Below are 23,941 nucleotides of genomic sequence, written 5' to 3'. Positions count from 1 at the left end.
GTGGTGCACTGTAATGTAGTCATAACCGTAGTGGCAAAGTAGTGTGGGCATCACGGGATTGAAAAGTTTCTGAAGTCATGAAATCACTATTGTGTAACATTCATAGCGGCACACTACAGTAGTTGTCCTAGCAGATGGGGGATGGTAACTTTTCGTAGCCATTTTCAGGACACAAGGGCAGAGCTGACTGCTTACAGTAAATGGATTAACAAACCATCCTTTATTATGGTAATGAGAGGCTCTTGCTTGCTTTGGGGGAAGAGACCTGATGCACTGTGTATGACTCTCGGCCAACTGCGCATGCACCAGAAATCCCATCGCAACCCTCCTACTGGGCATGCGCCCGCCAGAGATGGAAATTCAGTGCATGCTCAGTGATGGCATAGCGCTACATGGCATATGGCTTGGCACCACAGATCCCATTGTACCCCCTCCATTTCTAATCCATCGCAGATGGCTGACAGCCACCGTAGCGCCAACCGTGTAATACAGAGAGCTCTCTCTCATACAGATCCCACTACTACCGTACTTAGTGTGCAAGGTTGGAACAGCATCACCATTGTCATAAGTTGGCGATGCAACGCTATTTTACGCTTCAAATGCACAGACAGCTTTGAACACAGAGCGCTCTCTCACAGTCAGTAACCACTCTCAGACACAGTACAAGAGATGTTGCTATAGTATGTACGGCTGAGACCATTTCTACATTGTCACATGTTTGCATTTTGTTTTTTTTAGGGCGCACAGTTTGTGATACAGAGCCCTGTCTCTCATTCTATACAGTCCATTCACTACCAGTTTCTGCAGTTATGAAATCACTATTCTGTAGTGCAAAATTCAAAGGTACCGTCAGTTTTTAATATACAGTACAGGCACATTCATAGCGGCACACTAGTTGTCCTAGCAGACGGGGGATGGTGTCCTTGGCAATGGTCACTATTCATAGCATTTTACAGGACACTAGGGCAGAGCTGACTGCTTACAGTAAATGGATTAACAAAGCATCCTTTATTATGGTAATGAGAGGCTCTTGCTTGCTTTGGGGGAAGGGACCTGATGCACTGTGTATGACTCTCGGCCAACTGGGCATGCGCCAGAAATCCCATCGCAACCCTCCTACTGGGCATGCGCCCACCAGAGATGGAAATTCAGTGCATGCTAAGTGATGGCATATCGCTACATGGCGTATGACTTGGCGCCACAGTTCCCATTGTACCCCCTCCATTTCTAATCCATCGCAGATGGCTGACAGGCACCGTAGCGCCAACCGTGCAATACAGAGAGCTCTCTCTCATACAGATCCCACTACTACCGTACTTAGTGTGCAAGGTTGGAACAGCATCACCATTGTCATAGGTTGGCGATGCAACGCTATTTTGCACTTCAAACGCACAGACAGCTTTGAACACAGAGCGCTCTCTCACAGTCAGTAACCACTCTCAGACACAGTCCAAGAGATGTCGCTATAGTATGTATGGCTGAGACCATTTCTACATTGTCGCATGTTTGCGTTTCACGTTTTGGGCGCACAGTTTGTGATACAGAGCCCTGTCTCTCATTCTATACAGTCCATTTACTACCAGTTTCTGCAGTTATGAAATCACTATTCTGTGATACAGACCCCTTTCTTGGCGCTACAGATCCCATTGTAACCCTGCCACTGGGCATGCGCATGAAATCCCATTGCAACCCCTCGAAGCAGACAGCCACCACAGCGCAGACATTGACAAAAGTTTTGCACTATTTAAACACACAATCAGTTTGTAATGTCTTACTTTTAAGCAGCCTTTTAAACAACAACACTACAGTATTACAGTACAACACTACTAAAGTAGTTTCACTATAGTGTCCAGAGCAGACAGTGACAATAAAAAAAAAAATATACGGTACGGTATATTCCTTCCCAGGGATCGAACCTGGGACCATAATTCTACCAAAATGATCACCTAACCACTAGCCCACATGACAGCTACAGTGAACTGCACAGAGCGGCCTCATCCTTGTGCACTCCTCCCGCTTGCTGTTTAAAAAAAAAAAAATTGTCATACTGTAATTCATCCCATCTCAGTGAAAGCTGTGCGTGCATCTCATTAATCTACAGTATCGGTTATACCGTGATAACAACTCGGGCAACTTCTCTACTGTTCAGTTACTGCACCGTACCGTATGTACAATAGTGTATGTGCAGTGATTTGCATCCTGTTATAAGATCTTACTGTACGATACAGTACTGTACTGTATGTACATTATGTGACATTAAAAATACAGTATTGGTTGTGCGAACATGCAAATGCTGTGAATGTGATATCCATCCAATTTACTATAAGTTTAACAGTATGGCATTCAGTACAAGACAATTACAACAGTGGAGCACTCACCACCCAGCGGTTAAGCACTGTATTACATGCAATTACAAAAGTGGAGCACTCGCCACCCAGCGGTTAAGCACTGTATTACATGCCGTAGCATATCCTTTGTTGAAGAATACCACGGTATGCCACAAGTCCATGGCGCGACTCAGAGGCCTGCACGCCACGCCACAAGTCCATGGCCCGACTCACGCCACGCCATGAGCAACAAAATAGCTGGGCAGATCTGTAGCACAGGGTTAGCATTCTGGCAGAGATGATCAAACACACTAGAGAAGACACAGAAGAAATCTCAGAGGAACCTGGAACGAGGACACAGCTAGCTTACGCTAGGAATGACAAACATTGTTCAGGCAACTTCCTGGAGTCCGGGAGGTGATTATATACCCAGGGGTAGCAGTTGATTGGAAAACAGCATCAGCTGACTGAGACCATGCTACCATTGGTTGGAAATACTGTCACATGAGAAGGACTGTCATGGTGGAACCCATGACGGGAACCACAATCTCCAAGACACAAGACCGACCATGAAAGTCCGCAAGCGCCTAAGGCAGAATACTCAGAACATCACCCGCCGCTACACCAGATGTCTGGACGAGAAGTCAGGGGAAGCCGGCACGGAGGTAAGAGATGGCCAATCCTTGGCTGAATGCTGACAGTGCCCCCCCTTTTCAGGGTGGATGCCAGGCACCCACTAGGTTTAACAGGAAACCTCCTATGGAAACTTCGAACAAGTTGGGGGGCATGAACATCGGAAGCCTTAATCCAAGCTCTTTCTTCAGGTCCATACCCCTTCCAATCAATGAGGTATTGTAGACCATTGAATCAATATTGAGAATCCAGAATTCCTTCCACTTCGCATTCCGTACCCTGTTGGGTGTGTACTTAAGGTAATTTAGGAGCAGAAGTTTGAAAACTACTAAGAATCAATGGACGTAAAAGAGACACATGGAAGGTATTGGAAAGCTTCATTTGTGGAGGAAGTTCTAATTTATACACCACCGGATTAAGAATTTTGAGGATGCAGTAAGGACCAATGAAGCATGGTGCACATTTCATGCTAGGCACCCTCGATCTGATATTCCTGGAGGACAACCAAACTTTGTCTCCAACTCTCAGCAGTGGAGCCGCAAGGTGTCTTTTGTCCGCACATTTCTTGTACCTTTTAGAAGTTTGCTTCAAAGAACAATGAATTTTCTTCCAAAGACTTGAAAAAAGTTCTACTAGATTGGCTACCACCGAAACTTCTACTGCAGGTAAATCTTGAAAGTCCAGGATTCGACAATGTCTACCGAAGACAGTAAAAAATGGAGTTGATTGGGAAGAAGAATGATACCTAAAATTATGTGAAAATTCTGCCCATGGTAAGAGGTCCAACCAATCATCCTGGGAAGAAGAAACAAAGAGCTTAATAAAGGTATCCAGCTCCAGGTTAACTCTTTCGGTTTGACCATTAGTTTGAGGGTGGTAAGCCGAGGAGAATTTTAATTTGATTAGACTATTTCCTTTGGTAAACCATGTAGCCTGAAGATGTCTTGAATAAAAATCTTCACTAGTTGAGGGGCAGACGGGAGTCCTACAGTAGAATAAAGTGAGCCATTTTAGAGAATCGGCCTACTACAACCCACACTGTGTTATGTCCCTTGGACTTGGGTAACTCTGAAATAAAGTCAATGGAGAGATGGTCCATGGAGCGACTGGTACTGGTAAGGGGCGTAGTAGGCCAACAGCTTTCCTGTGAGACACTTTGTGTTGGGCACACTTCACACAAGACAAAACAAAATTCTGGATGTCTTCTTTCATAGTGGGCCACCACTACGAACATTGTAGAAACTTGTAAGTCTTAAAGATTCCGCAATGACCAGTGAAGAGGGAAGCGTGAGCCCGTGTTAATAGTTTTTTCCGTAGATGAAGAGCTACAAAAAAATTCCAGGTGGTGGAGATAGAACTTGAGTAGGAGAAAACACAATGGGTCCAAGATTGGATGAAGTTGTCGTTGATCCTCTTCCTCCTGTGTAGAAATAAATGATCCAAAAGGTGTGTCAGCTTTTTTGTTTAAGATGCTGGGGTGGAATTGAAGTTTAAGGTCAAAACGGAAAAAAAAAAAAAAGAGAGACCGGCGGGCCTGCCTGGCATTTAAACGATGAGCTGTCTGGAGATATATAAAATTTTTATGGTCCGTAATGATAGTGACGGAAAATTTAGCTCCCTCCAGGAGATGTCGCCATTCCTCTAGTGCCAAGTGAATCACCAGTGACTCTTGCTCTGTAATGGTGCAGTTTTTTTCTGCAGGAGAAAATTTACATGAGAAAAAAAACACATGGATGGGTTTTCCCATCTTCGACGGTATGAGATAATACCGCTTCTACTCCAACTGAAGAGGCATCAACTTACATAGTAAACGGTTTATCAAGCTGTGGTTGACAGAGGATTTGTGCCATAGAGAATGCCGACTTTAACTCTTGGAAGGCTTGCACCGCCGGAATAGACCAATAAGAAGGGTTAGCTCCTTTCTTAGTGAGAGCCGTGATTGGCGAGACCAATGTGGAGAAATTTGGAATGAACCTCCTGTAATAATTTGAAAAACCTAAGAAACGCTGGGTGGCTTTTGACAAACTAGGCTGAGGCCATTCAGAAATGGCTTTTAGTTTGTCAGGATCCATCTGAAGAGATTTACCAGAGATAATGTGACCCAAAAATGGCACTGATGTTTGATCAAAAAGACATTTAGAGAGCTTCCCGAAAAGACTGTGGTCTCGGAGATGAGGTAACACCTCCCGCACATGGAGTCGATGAGTTTGTAGATTTTCAGAAAAATTAGAATGTCGTCTAAATAGACAACTACGAATCTATAGAGAATATCCCGGAATATCTCGTTTACATAGCCTTGGAATACCACTGGAGTATTACTCAGCCTGAAAGGCATCACAAGGTACTCAAAATGACCATCTCTCATATTAAATGTGGTTTTCCATTCATCCCTCTTTTTGATGCAAATTAAATTGTAAGCTCCGCGGAGATCTAACTTTGTGAAGACATGAGCGCCACAGACCTTATTGAAAAGTTCAGAGATGAAAGGCAAAGGGTACCAATTCTTTATGGTAATTTGATCCCCGATAATCAATGCAGGGTCTGTGTCCCCCATCCTTCTTGCCCACAAAGTAAAAACCCGCACTGGCAGGTGACGAGAATGGCCGGAAAAACCCTTTGGCAAAATTCTCCTTAATGTATTCAGCCATGGCGGCTGTCTCTGGAACTGAGAGAGGGTAAATGTGGCCTTGAGGGGGCATCTTTCCAGGAAACAGTTCTATACCACAGTCCCAGGCATGATGCTGGTGTAGTTTATCTGCAGCTTGCTCTGTAAAATCACGGTAAGCCTTTGGTAAACGGGAATCAGAGGAAACTTCCAGATCTCCAGGTATAGGGGTTTTACCAGCTGGACTGGCTATGACTGGATGGTTATGTACAGGAATTGCTTGAGATAAACGTCCATGAAAACTGTTTGGTCCCCAGGACAGAATCTGCATATTGGTCCAATCAAAAGTAGGACTACTGTATATCTTCTCAACCACGGCAGTCCCAGGACTAAATCATATAATGTTTTTGGAAGAACAGAAAACTCAAGCATTTCTTGATGCAGGCATCCTATTCTGAATGACACTGGGTGGGATATGAAAGAAATAGATTCCCCCAGAATGGTGTTGCCATCTACTCCAGAGAGTAACAATTTGTTGGGTAATGGGGTAACTGGAATTTCCAAGGATTGAACTAGGGCTTCAGAAATAAAATTTCCGGCAGCTCTGGAATCCACTAAAGCCTTGACTTCCGTTGTCCTAGACTTGCGGGAAAGGAATACATGTAAGAGCCTATCCAATAATTGGGAAGATTTTAACACAACTCCCAACTAAACGCTCCCAACTTCAGTTAGGGTCTCGTGTTTCCCACAAGGAGAGGACAATTTTTGAGTACATGCTCAGGTGCGGGGCAATACAGACAGAGTTTATTCTGAAAGTGCAAATTATGTTTGGCCGTGTTCAACCTGGACTTGTTAACCTGCATAGGTTCATCTCTGCTGGCAGATGGAGATGAGGAATGGCCACTCAGAGATGGTCGGTCTTGGGGGAGTTCACCTTGCCCTCTACTAGCCCAACGCTCCCTATGATGAAACAACATCAGCGAAGGATGCAGGAATATCCCGGGAGGCCAGTTCATCCTTCATTCTCTCAGAGAGCCCATGAAGGAAGGCAGCTTTAAGGGCTTCCTCATTCCACTTTAGTTCAGAAGCGAGGGTCTGAAACTGGACCATCTATTGTCCAACCGTGCGAGTCCCTTGTTGGACTTGAAGTACATTCGAAGAGGCTGAGGCAGAGCAACCTGGCTCATCAAAAATTCTTTTGAATGACAAAATAAATTCTTCATAGGTGGATGCCAAAGGATCAGCTCATTCCCATAATGGGGAGACCCAGTCCAATGCAGCTCCGGTTAACAGGGAAATCATATATGCCACTTTAGACCGGGAGGTAGGGAAATTCTGGGGTAAACACTCGAATTGTAACTCACATTGGTTAATAAACCCTCGACACCATAGAGGATTGCCATCACATCGTTCTGGAGTCGCCAACTGGAGATGAGATTTTTGAGATGTAGCCCCATGAGGCAGGACAGGAGGGGCTAGAGGAGCTGACACTGCAGGAGCGGGTAGTATAGATTCCAGAGTAGTCTGGATAGCTAATAGCTGTCCAGAAAGCTCCTGTAAGTACTGAGCCACTTGGTGTTATGCTGCCTCCTGATTATTGATACAAGTAGTGAGGTTTTGTAATGCCCCTGCATCCTGGGATCCTGAGGCTTCCATTGTGGGGTTGAAAGCAGAAGTCCGAGGTTGGGGGAGAAATCGGAGGTGAGGGGCTTTAATTTATGATCTTCTCATCCACAGAGTTTGGACGTTAACAAGACCTTATCAATGGTGCAGAATCTAACCTGCTGGGAGGTGTTCACCGGTGACCCCTACCAATCGGGATATGGGAATAGAGATACACACAGACGGTAGCCTGAGGATTATGCCTCCCAGGAGGCACAGTTACACCAGGAAATGGTACATGAGGTACCCACGGGTAGAGGTGTATAGACGCACTATTGCGTCGGAAGGTAACGCTAAGTTGCACACAGGCTGAGGTGGGATGACGCACTGCTGCTTCGGAAGGTGACGCTAAGTTGCACACAGACTGAGGTGGTATGATGCACTGTTGCGTTAAAGGTAGCACAGAGTTTGCACACAGGCTGGGCCGGTTCTCCCGTTACGCATGGTACGCAGCTGCGTAAGGCGCCACATAGTGAAGGGCGCCTCAGTTGTGTACCATGCGGGCCACGAGCTGACTGTGTCTCTGTGACACAGCTGCACCGCCTGTGTAGCGCTGACCGGACGGAGTTCGGTCAGCGCTACACAGCACAAACACACAGCCACAGGCACCGGCAGCTGTGTGTTTGCTTTAGCAGCTGATGAGAGTCAGACAGACTCTCATCGGCTGCTGCTCCCACTGCCAGAGCCGGACATCTTCCGGCTCCCGCAGTGGGTAATGGGAGTGACGTCATGACGTGACGTCACTCCCATAATGCAAAGCGGCGGACGGAGGAGCTGATATCGGCGGCGGGACCAGGACCAGGAGCTGGTTTCAGGTAAGTGGGTTTTTTTAAAATTTTCATTACGTCTCTACTGCGGGGGCACTACAAGGGGGGATTACTAGGGGGGGAATACTACTTATGACACTACAGGGGGTAATACTACTGGGGGGCGCTACAAGGGGGGATTACTAGGGGGGGAATACTACTTATGACACTACAGGGGGTAATACTACTGGGGGGCGCTACAAGGGGGGATTACTAGGGGGGAATACTACTGGGGACACTACAGGGGGTAATACTACTGGGGGCACTTCAAGGGGGGATTACTATGGGGGCAATACTACTGGGGACACTACAGGGGGTAATACTACTGGGGGCACTACAGGGGGTAATACTACTGGGGACACTACAGGGGGTAAAACTACTGGGGGCACTACATGGGGAGAATACTACTGGGGGCACTACAAGGGGGGATTACTACTAGGGGCACTACAAGGGGGGGGACCATTACTGGGGGCACTATATAAAGGGCACTGCATAGTGGGTACCACTACTGGGGGCACTGCATAGGGGGGGAGTACTACTGGGGCACTATATAAGCGGAATACTACTGGGGGCACAAGGGGCAGTGCACAGGGGGGACCACTACTGGGGGCACTGTAAAAGGGGCACTGCATAGGGGGTACCACTACTGGGGGCACTGCATAGGGGGACTACTACTGGGGGCACTATATAAGGGGAATACTACTGGGGGCACAAGGGGCACTGCACAGGGGGGATCACTACCGGTGGCACTGTAAAACGGGCACTGCATAGGGGGGGCACCAAAAAATATACTTACTTACCAAAAAATTTGGGCTTGAGCCGGCCCTGCACACAGGCTGAAGTGTTATGATGCACTGTTTCTCTAAAAGTAGCACAGAGTTTGCACACAGGCTGAGATGTTGTAATGCACTGTTGGGCTGAAGGTAGCACGGAGTTGGCACACTGGCAGAGATGGTATTACTGAGTTGCACACAGGCTGAGGTGGTATGATGCACTGTTGTACTGAAGATAGCACAGGGTTAGCACTCTGGCAGAGATGATCAAACACACTAGAGAAGACACAGAAGAAATCTCAGAGGAACCTGGAACGAGGACACAGCTAGCTTACACTAGGAATGACAAACATTGTTCAGGCAACTTCCTGGAGTCCTGGAGGTGGTTATATACCCAGGGGTAGCAGTTGATTGGAAAACAGCATCAGCTGACCAAGACTATGCTACCATTGGTTGGAAATACTGACACATGAGAAGAACTTTCATGGCAGGAGCCACGATCACCAAGACACAAGGCCGACCATGGAAGTCTGCAAGCGCCTAAGGCAGAATACTCAGCGCATCACCCCCCACCGCACCATACGTCTGACTGCACGAGAAGTCAGGGGAAGCCGGTGCGGAGGTAAGAGACTGCCGATCCTAGGCTGAACCCTGACACACCTATGGCAATTTTTACAATTAATATTTAAGTTATTTTAAATTCTTAATTGGAAAGTCATAAGTACATTGTGCATAATATTCAATTGTATTTGTCCTCTTTGTTTTAGCAAATGGGAATGTAACTGTATTCCCATGAATGATGTAATTCTTGTAACGCAGTGATCATAGCAATATGACGTCACCATATGTATGCAATATATAATACTACGGACTGAGAATCTAACACTAGTTCTGATCTTGAAGCAATATTTTATCAATATTTTAACTTTGCTGAAGAAGATTAATTGCTGAGAATAATATTTAGTCTGCCTTTAATTGAGTGTACACACTGAGCGATATGGAAGATATGTTGTTCCAATTTGCCTCAAAATGACAAATTCTACAATATATCGCCTAATGTGTACCCCACCTCTCCAAGCTTTGATAAATATATTCCTTAGTACATTGCATCTCCCCCTAGTCTGCTGTAGTGTCAGAAAAAGTGTCACTTTACATGAGTTATCCCTCTGTCAACTAGCATCCAATGCGTTTTGAGTATCTGGGTACTGAGAAGCACAGTGACTGTAACAGGAGGTGTGGCAGAGATTTTCAGAGCTACCTGTGATACCCAGGGGTCGGTAAATTGTATAGCGTGTATGTGTTAAATGTGGCATTAAAAGAGAAGAGCATAGTCTCTTTTTGAAGTTTGACAGAACCCCCCCCAGTTAATTAGGAGTGTGGCTCAGTCTATGGGGGACACGAGGTCAAGAATGAACTACTAGACACTAGTAAGGTGGGAGAAGAAAAGACTTGTGATGTTGTGCTCGCGAACCAAAGGGGAGTAAGACGTCAGTTACCGGGCAGAAACATGAATCGCGTGAGTAAAGGAAGGCTATATAAGAACTCGTACGTGCGATAATTGCACAGTTCCTGAGCTAACGGAGTCAAAGTGAGACCCCGTTTGCTGGAGTTACCTGATTCAGCCCAAAAGATCTGGAGGCCGAGCAGCATACAGCAGTGAGCAGCGACGACGGTCCGGTGAGATAGCGGTGCCTGCAGCAACATCCTGGTTCTCCGGCTTCCATCCGTCAGAGGAGGTGGGAGACTAGTCCGGATAAGGTGCGGCCTGGGCGGAGTCTGGGAGTCCTCTGGTGACAGTCGGAGCTGTGCATAGAGGTAGTGAGTCGAGAGATCCTGTAGTAAGAGAAAGCGATTGAAAGCACTAGTGTCAGGTTGCGGCCTAGGACATCCATGTGTCGCGCCATGCCTTGGTTACTGCGGTCACCGTCAATGATGCAGCTATAACAGTTCATATCGCCTGACTGCCCTTTACCCAATGGAAGCATGGTAGTGCTATCCACCTATGATCTGCTACCTTAGGGTATAAAGTCTGCCTCCGGATGGAAGGAAGTTGCCTGAGCAATGTTGTCGTTTCCTGTGTCTACTGATGCTATCTTGTTCCAGGTCTTATCCTTGTGCTTACCAGTACCGACTATAGTGAGCAACAGTGCATCCTGTATATCCCACCTGTGTGCAAAGCCATTGCCACCTCATTGTGTGCGGAGCTATTGCCACTTCATTGTGCTATAGTGCGTCCTCCGACATATCGTCTGTGAGACAAATACCTGCCTATTCATTGTACCACTGTGCATCCGGAACCTCTCGTTAGTGTACTTTACAAGTGCCAATCCTCATGCAAATGTGCCTCATAGATCCTCTGGTGTATACATTGGAAGCTATACTATGGTATAGCATATTTCTGGTAGAAATATCCTCTAGGGCCACTGTAGAAAGATTCTTTATTCCCTGTGAGTGCCAGTCACCTGACCAATGGACCGCGACCTGCCAGCATGGTGCAGCTATACCCATATCCCGCTTGGAGGGGTCACTGGAGAACAGCTCCCGGCTGGTTAGATTCTGCATCTTTGGTGGTTAGGTCTCGCCAATGACTGGTACTCGTGGAAGAGGAGGTCTTGTGTACAGGCACCATGTCTCTGATTCCTCTTCAGCCCAGAACCTCAGCTTGCACCCCTTAACAGGGGATGAAATACAGCTGGTCATTACAGCTAGACTGGGTAAGAGTCTCCATTCGCTGCTACCTCTCCACTTCCAACGCCCAATACCACTCACAATCAGTCAGGCCAATTAAGTAGCCACTTCTACGCAAGACACAACCTTGCAGATACTGTTGGACTTAGCGCAGGGAGCAATCTCTCATACCAAGTGATTTAGCACAGGAAGATAAAAATCAACCCATTATGTCCTATGCCAATAGCCTTAAGAAGTATTAAGTTCCCAGAGCCAGGTTGAGAGATTGTACAGTAAACTGAGGAGCCCAGGACTAAAATGCAGTAATTGAAGAGACTTTCCAATGGTAGCTAGACTTGTTACTAAAATAACCGATGTAGCAAGTATTTGTTACAAACTTTCTTCACTTCTACTCAAATCTGCAATATTAGTATCAATTGGAGTATCTCTGAAACACCAGTATAATTCCGCTGTGAGACTGATATAAAGGCAGATATTTACAGCAGGCAGTTAACCCTGGTAATGCTGTGTACACCAATGGGGAGAATAGCGCTATATTTAGTTATAGACTGATAGTTTCTGGCCAGAAAGACTTGAGTATGGGGTTAAAAATAGATTGTTCATTTATGGATATTTGTTTTCATTCTAGTGAATGTTAAAAACTTGTTTGTAATGTTAATACATAAGTGATATAAAATGGTTGTTTAGAAGTGTGAATTATACTTTTTAAAATCCATAGAGTATTGAAGAGATTCATCCATTGAGGTAATGCAGAGTTCCTGTAAAATAAAATTGTAAAGGAGGATCTCACTTTGTTATTGTGACTTGTTAACATATATTTCCAAGTGAAATGTTACATTATTAATCTGACTATACTCTTGTAATAAAACTACCGATACAATCTACCTAGTTTTATTATACTTACCTCCTTACCTCTCTGTAAGGAAACCCGGATCACTACACCTATCCTAAATCTAACCTGTGAAGTATAGGGTGTCCCATACCCACTATTGGGCTACATTTATTTTATCTTCTTATACAAGAAAGTCAAGAGCTCCATATTTATTACGTTTTGATGCAAAATGTAGGAATTTTAGCTTTTTCACAGCAAGTTTCCTGCCATCAATATAGGTCTGTCTGTAAAGGGTTTGAGCAGTGACCAAGGTTTGACACTCCTATAGCAACTCTTTTGCCATGATCATGCCACACATTGATGCCTCCAGTTCAAATGGCTATGCTCCATATTACTGCCCTCAGTTCACATGATTGTGCCACAAATGTATGCCCCCAGTTCATATGATTATGCCATACCTTCTGCTCCCAGTTCACATGAATATGTCACAGTTGATTTCCCCGACTCCTCACAGACAGCTTACACTGATGTGGTCATACTGCTCGGAGAGGTACTGGCACTGTCATGGTGGGATGATGCTTGGAGGAGCTGCCAGCAGATGTGACCTCTCACAAACACCTTTGCTAGAGTCAGTGCTGTATTGTGGAAATGCAGATAACAGCACCGATTGTAGCTCCACTGCTGAAAGGTTACATCTGCTGGTGACTCCTACTGTCAATGTGTGCCAGGTGACATGGGGCAGCCGCTGTGCCTGCTGGCTGCCACTCTTGAGCAATGGTGCCTTAGTCATTTGCCTATATGGCCTATTGCCAGGGCCCTCTCTACTATGGTGAGTATGACATCTTTGTGGGTCAGGTTTCAGAAATTAGATAGGCAGTAGATACAACTCTCAAGAATATGCATATCCTGAACAAAGGTAAAGCACATAGGCATAATGATCAGAAAAATCTATTGTTTTCTAATGTGTTTGTACTTTTAAATTTTTAATTTACAAGTTTCATATCAAATCAACACTCCCAATTTTCACAGGACAGTAACAACTGAAAGGGGCATGACCATATCTGAAAGGGGCATAACCATATCTGAAAGGGGCATGATTTCTGTGGATCGACCATGGTTTGGGTAGGGCTCCCATGTGTCCTACTTTTACCAGGACAGTAACTTTTTTTTCTCTGCATATCTTTAACAATAATTATTTTCACATAATTTAAACTCCAGATTAACCTAAATTAATACAACAATTTGTAATAACTGTTTTACCCTATTTTGGGTCTAACAGGAAGTATTTAATAAAGTTTTGATCTGTATTTTGAATAGTGATAATTTTCTATTATTTATTGGAATCCAGTTAAGAAAAAGGTGATGTGATTTGCAAAAGAATATTAGGTTTTCAGTGTGACTCATGTAACATATACAGTACTGATGACCCCATCTATGTTATGCATTCCATCATGTACATTTTTTGGACTGGTCAGCAAAGCTATGAATGTCATCCTGATTTCCTGAGTGCCAGTTCCAAGGATTGTGCAGTGGATGTGCATCTTGAAATACGCTAGTAAAATAGGTAGATGCATTATAATGTAACAATTCAGGATTATATTTTTTGTAAAAACATATATTGCTTGAAATATATTTTCTCACAAAACCCAATGTTTTCCAGTAACTCTTAAAAATCACATCCATGTGACTAGAGGAAGAGTCTGTGCGCCCTCTCACAAGGCAGGGGGTGCCAGTGCAAGTATTTCATATTGCAAAACAAAAGCTTATTTCTGTATATTGGTATAAAAGTAAGCGCATAGGACACTACAATCTGCTCTACCTATCCACTGATACAACATTTTGCAATCCCTGCACCATCTTGGTCTGTAAAACTATAGGCCTGATTCAGAGCCGCTTGCTGCTAGCGAGCGCTCGCTCTGAATCAGGGCGTTTTTTTTTTACCTCCTCCAGCCCGCTCACAAAGCTGTGGGTGACCACCCACAGCTTGTGCGAGCGGCCTGGAGATGGTCATGATTATCGCAACCATCGGGCTTGTGACGAGACCTGGGGTAGGGTCTCAGCTCCCGCAAGTTCGAGTGGACGAGTGATGTCAGTAGGTCCGCCTACAAATGCCAGGCATTCCCTTAGGAAGCGTTTGTGCAGCCACCCCCCTTCCCCACCTACAAAACGGGGCGAGCTGTCAATCAACATTGACAGCCGCCCCGTCTTGTGGCGAGACCCATAGCGACGGAACTGCCGTCGCTGGATGGGTCTCATGCATGCGCAGTGGGGTACCATCGACCCACTTGTGAGTGCTGTGCGCTTACGAGCGGGTCTGAATCAGGCCCTATGTGTCCCATATAATTTTGGGTCCAAATGCAGAAATGTAGACATGTGACATCACAAAGAGCAATTCCACTTCAGTTTTAGGGGCCCATTTATCATTAATCACATTGTCAGTGCGATTTGGGTGCGATATTATCTCCCCAAATTGCATTGCGGTGTAGGAGAATATCGCATGAATGTACAGTATGTAGCTCTGCTTGCCGAGACAGTGGGTGTGCAGAAAAAGGCTGGCTCAGCATTTAGCCTTTCTTTTTGTATTATGTGAAGAATTCCCCCCTCTCCACATCACTGCCCAAAATGCCGGTCACCCTACTGGAGCCTTCTATGGCACAGAAGACTAGGTTACCTAGGAAACAACAATATACTGAGTTCTAGATGCCATGGCGACAGGGATGTCAGTGAACAATCCTAAAAAACACAATATGAAAGTTGTGTGAAAAACAAATAAACACTTAGCACCTTTCCGAAGTCAGTATCGAGTGCTAGAGTATAGTTGGAATAAGTGCATACTGATGTATGTGGACCAATAGAAGTGGTATTCATAAGTGGGAATCGATACTTCATGACTCTCATCGATTATGCTGCTAGGCTGATTCATGTTTACTTCCTAAGAAACAAAAGTACAGTTACAGGCAAGATCAAAGTATACAAAAGTTTTGTGAAGAATCAGACAGGCCTGAAAATAAGTAATAATAAGTATCTCAATGCGGGACTAGACAAAAGAATTTGGGCAGAAGCAGCTCAAAGTACAGCTGTTTACCACAAAAATCAATCACCTACAGTGGCAGTCAAAGACAAGACATCATTGGAGACGTGATCTGGAAAAAGGCCAAGTATCAACCATTTATGTAATTTTGGATGTAGGGAATATGCCCACATTCCAAAAGAAAGAAGACACAAGCTTGATCCCAAATCCATCACATGTATCATGCTAGGATACTGCAAACAAAGTAAAGGTTACAGACTGTGGGTAGTCAGTAACAAAAGGCTTCTAGAGTCAAGAGTTGCAGTGGTTTAGGAGACCACTTCAGCTGTAAACAAACAAAATACAATAGTAACGCCACTAAAATTTGTGACGCTAGATATCCCTGCAGCTGGTAACATGTCAGAGACTGAAATAGTAAACACAGACGATCAAGAAGCAAGAGTACTGTGCGGAGAAACTAAGGAAAACCTCTAAAAAGATATAGGGCCTGATTCAAAAACGGGCGCAATGGCAATTTTTACGCTGATTGAGCAATTGTTTGCTAATGTGCATGTGTGAGTGCTTCAGTGTGCATGCACAGCGATTGCATTGTGATAATGCGCGCACAGTGGACACACTCGCAAAGAGAGTGTCAGGTTGTCAGCATTTGAGGATGGTAATAAGGGGGTGGTTTGAAAAATGCAGGCGTGTCTGACTGTTTAAATGGCGTTAAAGATAATAGTAGTAATACAAAGCATCCTTCAATCATACTTGTATATAATATAATCAACGTTTTAAAAAGCCATCAATGAAATTCTAGAGAAACAGAGAAAATAATATAGTGTGGCAAGGCAATGCAACGTCCTACCATGATTATCTGCAACAATAATTCATATTTTCTTTTTCTGTGAATTTTCACCTGGGAGCAGGGGCGTTTCTAGAGAGGAGGGGGCCTGTGTGCTGTCTCCGTCACGGGCCCCCTCCTCTCCATCTGGCGGCCAACAGCGCACTGAGCGGTGAGCGGCCAGCACTGCACTTATAGACTCTGGGCACTAGAGTGTACCCAGAGTCTATAGCGCATGCGCAGGTCACTGGAATAAAAAATGGCCACAGCAGCCATTTACTGCACATGCACAAACGACAGGAAAATGGCCGCCGCTGCCAGTTTCCAGCCATTTTTTACAGTGCAGACACCGGCGCCGATGTGGGACTCCGGAGAGGTAAGTATAATATGGCTGCAGGATGTGCGGTGCACACCCTGCACCCATTATATATGTGCCCCTGCCTGGGAGATTTGTAACCTGAGAAATTTCCAAGGAGAACTCATAGATGGAAGAGGTGGAGTAATAAATAGACTTCTTTTCACGTGGGTCGAGAGGTATGAGGAGGGGAAGGAGTGGAGAAGCATATGGGTGAGCATGTTTGCACGCAGCCGGCCGATGTTTGCATTCTGCACATGCGAACGCAACGCACTGCGCGTGCTGGCCGCTGTGATCGGGAAGTGATCTCAAAGAGCACGCAGAGTCTTCACAGATTGATTGACATAAAGAGACCGTTTGGAGGTGGAGGGGGGGTGGTCGGCAGAACGCAGGCGTGCCTGTGCATTTGAACACCGTTACAGGGGCATGCATATTTAAGACACCTGCTTCTTGATAAAGCCGTGCAGCACGGGGAAACGCGTTGGAGCCCTAGGTGTTTCTCCACTTGGAGGGTTATTCACCACTTGCCGCACATTTACCATCTTGCTGGAGCAAGCCTTTTACCTATGGACTTATCCGATGAACACAGCCTGTGTGTGGACTTACCAACAGCAGTCAGGTGAGCACGACTGCGTGGAGTCGACTCCCAGGGCAACCCGCTTGCAGCCGGGTTAGCTCACCATTACAGGACCCGCTGGACCCGCGATGCCCCATCCTCACATTGGAGCTTAACACAGAGGATTATCCCGCAGTCTCCTTACCTTTTCACAGACTGGAGTCTGTTAGTGGACAACAGCGCACATTGAGTACTCAGAGCACATTGCTCATACTGTATATACTTACCATCATTCAATACTACATTCTACTTGCGGATCTCTATGTATTAGTGTGGAGACTTACCCTTATTCCAACAAACATTGGACACTCTATTGCCATTTGTGACTTTTCTCCTACTCTTAGCTGTATGGATCAGAATCTTTCTGACTTTTTATTCAGTTTTGATATTAACCATTCATGCCTATTATGAGCAGTATTGTTTTTATGTATTATATGTGATATATGTGCTCCCGGGAGTAATTGTCAATAATCTATGCTACTTATTCATGTTTAATAAACATTGTATTATTATTTTTAATTTGGTCTGATATTATGCTCAAGTTGGTATAGCGCCATTGCAGTATTTCTCTATTTTAGCGTGCATAATTAAGCCCCTGCAATTGTACACGCTGGCAGAGGTCTAGATGGCGACAGGAAGCTTAGCAGGTTGTGAGGTAGGGTCAGGTCAACCACAACTGTGCGAATGGTTCTGATATTACTCGATGTTACCGATGTTTTCGTTGACTTGCGGATGCATGTCATGGGAAGTGGGCAGCTTTATACAGTAATGGGCGTCTTGTTATAGTGCTGCGGTTGCTGTGTGATTGCATTCATTAGCATATTTTCACAGCTAGCAGGTGCGTGCGAATGCAGTCGTGCGATCCGTGCTGAATCAGGCCCATAGGCAGAGGAGATAGCAATAAGTAGCGGTGGCGTTAGTTAATTCCAGATGCCTGGAGGCAAGTTATATTTGTCATAGCTGCTAACACTGTAACGTAGTATTTCACATGCAGATACACTTGCCGTCGCACACAGAATATAGCCATGCCGCATATCATTTTAATCAGAAGAAGCCGCTTGTGTGTCCTCATAAGATGCATTTGAAGGAAAAATTGGCAGGAAAAGATTCTCAGTGCTATAAAGGAACTCTGCGCTCACACATTTGGTGTAACGCAGTTTGTAGCGCATGGAGGACAGATGTATGTGGACACATCTGTATGCATTAGTCACAGATAAGATGACCTGTATGGTGCAATTAGCATTAGGCTCAGAGTCCTCCTGGAGAAAGATACTGTAAGACTGCCACTCTGGTGGGACTACAAATTACAAAATGCCCAGTCTACTGCTGGCTGCGTCACATGCCGGGAAGTTGCTCCACCAAAGATCTGCCCCCCCAGCTCCATCTGGTGCATCCTTGTTGATATCCAGCTCCACACTTATGCTCGGGCCAGCCACTCAGGACTCTGCTTCACGGCTAGTGGTTAGAACTGCTGCCAGGGAGGAGTGGGATGGGGAATTGTGGGTCCGGGGGGGCACCAGGACTGTTGCACAGGTCCGTGGCTAGGGATGTCGCTAGGGAGGAATGGGATGGGGAGTTGTTGGTGAGGGGGTGCATCGGGACTGCTGCACGGGTCTGAAGCTAAGGCTGCCACCAGGGAGGAGTGAAACGAAGAGTTGTGAGTGAGGGGGGCACCGGATGTGTCACAATGACATAAGAAGCTGCTGAGGAGCAGCGACACCAATGAGTAGGGACAGGCTATAGATAGACGGAGATGGCAGCTGTAGGTCTGACATGGAGCTCTCCACTAGTGTATGGTGGCTTCTCTGGTGCCGGGAAGAGGTGCCATGTATTGGGCAACCATGTCGATACACTCTGGGTACAAAGTTACAGTCCTAAGTTTGGTGAATATATTCTGGGCAATGGAGCAGGTGCCCCTTGAGTGCCGCGTCCGGCGGCAGGCGCCTCCATTGTCTCCCATAGTTCTGCCCCTGGTAAGCGGCAAGACGAGTGAGTCAGGGGACTGAAGCCTGCAGAGCCAGAGTCCACCTTGAAAACATCTGACTACATGGTGCCCAGGTGGTTGACATTATACCTTGCATACCAAGGGGTGCTATTTGTCCACAGTGTTGTTTTGAAGGCTGGTGATATATTCCATTCTGGAAATTAACAAAACATGGTTCACTACCTTTTCATGTGAAGGCATAGCAGGTAATTTTCAACTGCGTGCTATTGTAAGAGGGGCGTTCATGAGGTGTAAGCCTGCTGCTGTGCAGGTGTAGTCTTGTGGCCTATCTCTCACCTTCAGGCCATATGGGTAGAAAATGGTCCAGGTACGCAGACCGGGAATGGACACGATAAAGGAGTTCTAAGAGGAAGGACAAGTAAGTGCTGTTCTACATCATGTCAGCCATGACGCCCTACTTTACCAACCAGTAGAGAGTTCGGGTTTAGGTGGAAATCATCAATGGCACTTTTGACCTCAGATCCTGAGTTTCACATATGGGTATTCATGTACCAGATCAAAACTCGACCTTGCACCGGCCCGTGCAAGGCCCATGGTTGCCCTGTACACAAAGCAGAAAGGAAAGAGAGACAGACAAACATGGATGTTCTCACTGGTGGTACTCTTGAACTTCGTTCTGCTTGCTGTCATGCTACAGACTATTACAACCACTTTCTTACTGCTTCGGTCCATGATAGCACAGAGGTCTGCTTATGCTGCACATCGCTCCCGGCTGGTGCTGAGGCCTGTCTGTGCTGCTCCTGCCCCGTCCGCTCAGTGTCCTGTTACTGAGCATGGAGATGGCTCTCCACAGCCTCTTGCTCACAGCGTGTCTACCCAGCATGATGGCACACAGGCTGCACACCAGAGTTCCCTCCTAAACCACAGTATGGGCACAGCCATGTTGGACAATGTTACCTGATGCTCTTCCTCCACTCAGAGTGCTACTCCCAGGCCAGCTAATCGCAGCATCCGATCCCTGAGGATCCTCCCCTTATAAATTCTATGTCCTGATTGGCCTCTTTTGCCAGTACAACGTCGCTTCTTGCTAAAGTTACAGCTTAGTGCTGTATCTGAATAGTCCCAGTCCATTATATCCAGTTACTTTTTTTCTGGTAAACAGGATTATTCACACCTCCCAAGTCTCCTCTTCATCCTTCCATGCCTGTTCCAGCCCAAACCAACCCTCAGGCGTGACATTTGCTCCAGCACAGGTCCTATAAGGAGGCATTCAGAGCTATACAGGGCTATACTAATCTACAACGTGTCACAATAATACACTTACCAACAACAACAATAGCAACACCCTCACTGGCCTAACAAACTAACTATAAGTGCAGTGCAACACAACCTACGGTATGCAATTTACTTTAACTATAATCTAATAAACTACTTTGCACGGACACAGTAACAAAAGAATAGCAAATACGCAGAACAAGAATAACCCATGGTAAGGAGAATGCTGATAAAAATGTGGGAGCTGCAGAGCTCTACCATCTTATTTGTAGGTTCCAGTGCACTATTCCATCCACTGGGCCTTCTGTCCAAGTTTACCAATATTGGGCACAGGCCTTGTTGCCTATTTATCTGATATTCTATTTATCACTAACCTGAGCTTAATTCCCAGGTCAGTAATGGGGCTCAGGCCTAGTGCCCTCCTAACTAATACCAAGTGACCTGTACCTAATACCCAGGGTCACTAACAGGGGCTAAGGACTGTTGCCTGTCTATCTTACATTAAAGTAACCTGGTTGTACCGGTATGCTGGCAGAAGCTGCAATGGGGAGTTTGTTTAGCTCTTTCCTTCCCGCAACAAGCTGCATTTTCCTTTCTTCATCTTCTTTCTTCGGATTGTCCTGGCCAGCTGCACCATCTTCTTCTAGACTGCATCCATCCGTCATGGTCAAGAAAGAAGATGCCCAGTGCCGGCAGGATGTAATGCATAGTAGTAGGCTAATCAGGGACAAAGCATTGGACATTTCAAATAGTAGGAAAATAAGTGAGGTTATTATTGTCCAGAGGGCATGCCCATCAAATTTAGAAAAACAGTACCAAACTGGCCGCATTGCTTCCAACATAAATTGGGGGTGATAGGGTAAATTCTGTGTAGTCAGTCCAGGATTAAGTACCATCTAGTACACACTTTGCAGGAGTTTTATTTAATGCTCACACTGATTGTGCATTTGGAATAAGTTTTCCTGATCTCGGATCCCAGTGGGGTACCCAGATCGGATTCCCAGGCTAGTTCAAGTAACAACAGAAGTGGAGATTTAGGAACCAGGATGGAGTGGTAAGATGCCCCTGTCAGTTGAATGGTAGATACAATATTTCTCCAAAGGGGATGGTCGTTGAGAGCGAACTGTAACGAGGGTATTTTGATCAAAATTTCAAAGTTGGAGGTATTGGTAGAATTTCTCCTATGGAAATGTGGTGTTTTTTGTGAAGGTCACTCAAATTAGGGGGTTGCAAATTCTCCAATAATATGACGAAAACATGATGTCTGCCTTGCTCCTAGCAACAGATGTGTGTAGCTCCATAGGAAAAAGAGGGTGTTTCCAAATGGGCTTCTATGGGGAAAGGCTCTCTGACAGGTGGAAAGACTTGTTGACAGTGTCCCACTTGGAAAGTGTGAGGGCCACTGTCAAGACTTGCAAAACAATGGCAGGTTTATGTTTGCTCTGAAGCCAGGAAAAAGATGTAAACTTAACTACACCTACTAGATAATTCTCTAAGTCCACCCAGCATTTGTGCAACAATTTGACTCACTCAGGGCCAGCAACAGAAATCACGGGGACCAGTACACACTTTTTTTAGGGGCCTTCCATCCCCGGGTCCCTGGCAGGTAAAGGCCAGTCGTTTGAGAGTCTACCTTACCGATATGTGTTTTCTCTGCAATGGGCAACCTTAGAAGAAATTGTTCCTCCCTAGGACTGCAGTCGGTATCAATTTTCACGAGGAGATAACATGGTTCGGAAGATGCCTGTTTGCGGAGGAATATAACCAATGTGACTGTCATATAGCGGAGGTTTCACCAGAGAGAGGTTGACGGGGAGAGACATAGGGTGATGGAGAGAAGCATTGGATGACAGGGAAACGGTGACAGGAAGAGGGTAACAGGGAGAGGCAGAGGGTGACAAACAGAGGGTAAATGGAAGAAACAGAGGGTGATAGGGAGAAGCAGTGGGTGACAGGGTAAGGGTGAAAAGGGAGAGGGTGACAGGGAGAGGCAGAGGGTAACAAGCAGAGGATGACATGGAAAGGCAGAGGGTGAGAGGCAGAGGGTGAGTGTGATGGGGAGAGGCAGCAGGTGAAGGGTAGGGTCAGAGAGTAAGTGAAGACTCTGTAGAAGGGTGTAAAGGGGGTTAATTGGGTTGGAAGGGTTACTGGGACATGAAGGTAAAGTATCGGGGGGGAGAATGAGCTGTTAGTAAGGACCTGACCTTCCACCCAGTCCTTGTGCAGAGACGCTATCTACAGCAGGTAATTTCCCCTGCTGAGCATGCCTGACTGTAGCTATTCTAGGAACACAGGCCAGATTCCTCTCAACTATTTTTTGTGCCGGGGCCAGTCGCTAGAGTGTGACACGTCCCTGGCAACAGCAGTGTCAGAGAGAAGGTAAGAGGAGGGAGGAGATGTGAGGGGAAAGAGGGGAGGGGAGAAGGAGGGTCGGACCGCTTCCTCATTCTTTGTTACGGCTCGTGGCAGTGTACTGTAATGAGTCAGTCTGACTCATTATTAGTACTGCTGTCAATGCGGCTGCGGGCACCCTCATTACTGCGGGCCTCGGTGCAATGCCACTGAGCCATGGACCTTGCAGTGAAGGGGCCCGTACATGCCTGCAGTGCACCATGCTACACTGCAGCAGAGGTTACAGTTAGGTTTGTCTGTGGGCCCTTAGAATCTCAGTGCCCGGTAAGGCTGTGCCCCTAGTCCCCCCCTGTTGCCGGGCCTGGATTCAGTTGAGAGGTGATATCACCATTCCACAAAAGTAACAGTTTGGTGCGGTTTTACGTCAACATCCAACCTGCATGAACATGGTTGTTTCAATACACTGATGTTGGAGTGCTGGAATCATGGCATTGGTCAGTAATGATGAATATCAAATGCCAGTAATGGTACATTTAATTGGACCTGTGAGGCCGTGCTCTTCGAAGAAAAATGGTCCAATAATGAATGTTGATATAAAACCACACCAAACTGTGCTACTTTTGGGGAATGGTGATAAGATGGATGTCGTGCTAAAGAAAATTTGCATATCTGATACCTTACAAGCGAAAAAAAAAGCCCCCTGGTGGTGATTTGTTTAATATTTTTTTTCCAGTGAATTTCCTTCCTATGGCCTTATTAAAACGTGCTGAAAATTTGGTGACATTCCAATAAGTAGATTTTGCTGTAGGCTGCTTGGAATAGAGAAAACAAATATTGGGAGCGCTCCCAATATTTGTTTTCTTTGTTCTTGCATTTGATAGTGGTTTTCCACCCCCATTTGGTGAACTGCAGTTTGTACCCCACAACAGATTAACACTGAAGCGCTCAGTTTTTTCTCCTCTTTGATCTGCTTGGAATAGGGGAACTTTAATTATAGATACCCTATACATCTACATATACCCTAGATGTCCAGGTTAAACCCTACAAGCTAGTGTTTCAATGACTAACGCATATATAAGGGGTGAGACGGGGCATCCTTGTTGAGTGCTGTTAGATACCAAACGATTCCAATGTCTGGTCTCCTGTGATACCAGTATTATAGGGGTTAGGATACAAAAGGGTCTATGTACTAAAACTCCACTTAGTTTGGAGATAAAG

The sequence above is a fragment of the Taudactylus pleione genome, unplaced genomic scaffold (genome assembly GCF_031769625.1).
Source record: "Taudactylus pleione unplaced genomic scaffold, aTauple2 ptg000706l, whole genome shotgun sequence".
In the NCBI taxonomy this organism is placed as follows: Eukaryota; Metazoa; Chordata; class Amphibia; order Anura; family Myobatrachidae; genus Taudactylus; species Taudactylus pleione.
This window is presented reverse-complemented; position numbering follows the sequence as displayed.